The sequence below is a fragment of the Cynara cardunculus genome, unplaced genomic scaffold (assembly GCF_001531365.2).
Source record: "Cynara cardunculus var. scolymus isolate 2C unplaced genomic scaffold, CcrdV1 Un_Scaffold_738, whole genome shotgun sequence".
In the NCBI taxonomy this organism is placed as follows: domain Eukaryota; kingdom Viridiplantae; phylum Streptophyta; class Magnoliopsida; order Asterales; family Asteraceae; genus Cynara; species Cynara cardunculus.
Window position 1 is genome coordinate 148,145 of NW_020200611.1, and position 4,601 is coordinate 152,745.

Sequence of the window (4,601 nt, forward strand, 5' to 3'; positions counted from 1 at the left end):
TTTAGGGAGTTGGTAAGATTTTGAATTATGTAAATCGAACAAAGGTTTTGAACTGAGAAGTAGGAATACGACCAAGTGTTGTGCGGTTTAGTCTTGAATCGCCTAAGGGAGATATTAAAATGTTTTTGGCATGCAAGCCACCAACATTTTCTGGAGAAAGGGATCCAGTGAAAGCCATATGCTGGATCAAAGAAATGGAATCTGTGTTCAACACCATTCGGTGTCCGGAAACAGATAAAGTTCCATTTGCTGTTTCCGTATTAAAATGAAATGCTTTGTTCTGGTGGGAAGTTGAATCGACGGCTAGAACAGATGTTTTACAATCATTGTCTTGGCAGAATTCGTGGACTGATTCAAGAATCAGTTTTGCCCTAAAACTGCAGTGAGACAAATGGAAGAAGATTTTCTGAAATTGGAACAAGGGAATAGATCTGTGCGGGATTATACCGAGAAATTTATTGAGTTTTCCCGTTTTGCTGAACATTACGTATCTTTAGAATCCCGAAAGGTAGAAAGGTATATTTGGGGTCTGAAACCTTCTATTCGGGAGTTCCTGATTGCTATGAATCCTGAAACTTTTTATCTAGCTGTCAATGCCGCTGAAGTTACTAAAAGAAATAAAAATCGGCAGGGTGAAGAGAAATTTGTTGAGAAAAGAAAGTGGGAAGGGTCTTCAGTCAATTTTCGAAGACCCAAATTTATTAAATCATATAACCGTGTTCCTCAGTTACCTCCTGTTAGGACCTGCCCGCAGTGTCAGCAGATACACCAGGGAAGTTGTCCTTCTGAACCAAAAAGATGTTATCGTTGTTGGGAGACAGGGCATTTGTTAAGGGATTGCACTACACCCAAAAGATGTTTTCAGTGCAATTCACTTGACCACATCCGACCAAATTGTCCACAATTGAGAGCTCCTCGTTTGACAATGGGAGGAAATGCTCCCAGTAATCATGGAAGGCCTAGTGCACCGAGGGGAGGCCAGAGCGGGGCCAGGGGTAGATCATTTCAAATGACAAAGAACGAGGAAGAAGCAACCCCAGATGTAGTAACATGTACCTTTCTTCTGAATTCTATACGTGCCAAAGTGTTGTTTGATTCTGGTGCAAATTTTTCATTTGTATCACCATCATTTGCTCAATCTGCATGTTTGAATTCTGTGCTACTTGATGACGAATTAGTAGTTGATATTGCTAATACTCAGGAATCTGTTACTAGAGTATTCAATAATTGTGTTATTATTATTGAGGGGTGTGAGTTACCAATTCGATTGTTTCCTATGCCGATGAAAGAGTTTGATGTAGTAGTGGGTATGGACTGGTTAGCAGGACATCAGGCCACTATTGTTTGTAATAAAAAGATGATCAGAATCACGCTACCAGATCAATGAACCGTTATTATTTACGGTGATCGTCAGGATCATCATACTAGTTTACTATCCGTGATGAAAGCCCGAAAGTCTATTCAGAAGGGATGTTAGGGGTGTTTAGCATATGTTATTGATGCAAAGAAGGAAAAAGGGAAACATGAGTTGATTCCAATCGTTAATGAATTCCCGGAGGTCTTTCCAGAGGATTTGGCTAGGTTACCGCCAGATTGAGTCATTGAATTCTGGATTGATCTTATACCTGGGGCAGCACCAGTGGCTAAAGCACCATATAGATTAGCTCCTTCAGAATTGAAAGAGTTGGTTACTCAGTTGAAGGATCTGACTGATAAATGATTCATTAGACCCAACACTTCACCTTGGGGTGCTTCGGTCTTGTTTGTCAAGAAGAAAGATGGATCTATGCGAATGTGTATAGACTATCGAGAATTGAATAAATTGACTATCAAGAACAAGTATCCTCTGCCAAGGATTGATGACATGTTTGATCAACTGGTAGGAGCAAGTTATTTCTCCAAAATCGATTTGAGGTCAGGATATCATCAGCTTAAAGTCAGGGAGGAAGACGTTGCTACAACAACTTTTCGAACCAGATATGGGCATCATAAATTTCTAGTTATGCCATTCGGCTTAACTAATGCGCCCGCAACTTTTATGGATATAATGAATAGGGTATGTAAAGAATACCTTGATAAATTCGTCATTGTATTTATCGATGATATTTTTATATACTTGAAAACCGAAGAAGAACATGCGAAACATCTTCGTCTGATATTAGAATTATTGAAGAAAGAAAATCTACACAAAGTTATCTAAATGTGAGTTCTGGTTAAAAGAAGTCTAATTCCTGGGTCACATTATCTCAGAATTAGGGGTAAAAGTTGATCCAGCGAAAATATAAGCAGTTGCAAGATGAGAAGCTCCGAAAAATCCTTCTGAAGTCCGAAGCTTTCTGGGATTGGCTGGCTATTACCGTAAGTTCATTCAGAATTTTTCTAAATAGTTGTGCCATGACCAAATTGACTCGAAAAAATGTTAAATTCCAGTGGGAAGGAGAACAACAAGAAGCTTTTCAACTTTTAAAAGATCATATTTGCAGTGCACCGATATTGACTCTACCAGATGGATCCGAAGACTTTGTGGTTTACAGCGATGCTTCAAGTTAGGGTTAGGATGTGTTCTGATGCAGAGAGGAAAAGTGATTTCTTATGCGTCAAGATAATTGAAAGATCATGAGAAACAGTATCCAACCCATGATATGGAATTATCTGCAGTGGTGTTTGCTCTGAAAATTTGGAGACATTATCTTCTGTGAACAAAGTGTCAAATTTATACTGATCATAAGAGTTTACAACATTTGTTCAGCCAGAAAGAACTAAATATGCGACAGCGTCAGTGGATTGAGCTGGTTAATGATTATGATTGTGAAATCCTCTACCACCTGGGAAAAACTAACGTGGTGGCTGACACTTTGAGCAGGAAAGAAAAGAATGGAACCATTAAAACTGTGGCAACGAGAATGAACTTGATCCCTGACATTCGTAAGGAAATCCAGAAATTTCAACAAGAAGCTATGAAAGAAGAATTTGTTAAGGCAGAAAGGTTGGGTAAGATGATTTCAACCTTGGAACAGAATGACGAAGGACTAATGTGTTTTCAAGGGTGAATTTGGGTACCATGTTTTGGAGATATCCGAAACATTATATTAAATGAAAGCCACAAGTCCCGATACTCTATCCATCCAGGTACCAATAAGATGTATAGAGATTTAAAACCTTTTTATTGGTGGCCCGGATTGAAGAAAGACATAGCTAGATATGTGGAACAATGTCTGACATGCTTACATGTTAAGATTGAACATCAGAAGCCGTATGAAAATCTTCAATCTTTAGAGATACCTGTATGAAAATGAGATCACATTACCATGGATTTCGTTATGAAATTACCTCGAACTCCAAAGGGGTATGACACGATCTGGGTAATTGTCGATCGTTTGTCTAAATCTGCGTATTTTCTATCAATAAGAGAGAAGTATTCTTTAGAAAAGCTGGCGCTGATTTATATCAAAGAAATTGTAACCAGACACGGTGTTCCTTGTCTATTGTCTCTGATAGAGATAGTCGATTTACTTCAAAATTCTGGGAAGGATTGCAGAAAGCTTTGGGATCTGAAATCCGACTAAGTACAGCTTATCTCCACAGACTGATGGACAGAGTGAAAGAACTATCCAGACTCTCGAAGATATGTTGAGAAGTTGTATTATTGACTTCGGGGGATCGTGGGAAGATCACTTGCCATTGATAGAGTTTGCGTATAACAATAGTTACCATTCCAGCATCCAAGCGGCACCATATGAAGTGTTGTATGGACGTAAATGCCGAATGCCGTTGTGTTGGAATGAGGTAGGTGAAAGATAACTAACGGGTCCTGAAATTGTCCAAGAAACTTCTGAGAAGATCGAACAGATCCGCAAAAGAATCAAAACAACACAAGATCGCCAGAAAAGTTATGCTAATAATCGTCGAAAGCCGATTGAGTTTGGTATAGGTGATTTTGTGATGTTAAAAGTTTCGCCATGGAAGGGTGTCATCAGATTTGGAAAGAAAGGAAAGCTCAGTCCGAGGTATGTGAGGCCGTTCAGAATATGTAAGCGAATTTGGCCAGTAGCATATCAGTTGGAGCTGCCAAAAGAGCTGAGTCTGATTCACAACACTTTTCACGTGTCGAATTTGCGAAAATGTTTGGCCGATCCGAGTCTAGCTATACCAATGCTACAGATTAAATTAGATACTAAGCTGAACTTTGTGGAAGCACCAGAAGCTGTAATTGACCAAAAGATCAGGGTGTTGAGAAACAAAGAGATAAGTCTGGTTAAGGTACAGTAGAAGTTTCACAAAGGACCAGAAGCGACATGGGAATTAGAGTAAAAAATGAGATCAGACTATCCATGGCTCTTTGATTAAAGGAATTCCGGGACAAAATTCTTTTGAGGGGTGGATAATGTGATAACTGAATCTTGGTTATCACCTCAAGTAATGAATACGTGATTATTTGTTATATATAATTATGTGACATCATGATAAATTGTTACATTTGATCATGCAAGCATAGGTGTGTGCGCATGATTAGTCATATGCATAGATATGTATGCATGAGTTTGTATGTATTCATATGCATGAAATGTTATGTATACATGCATGGGGGAGGCATGCATAAT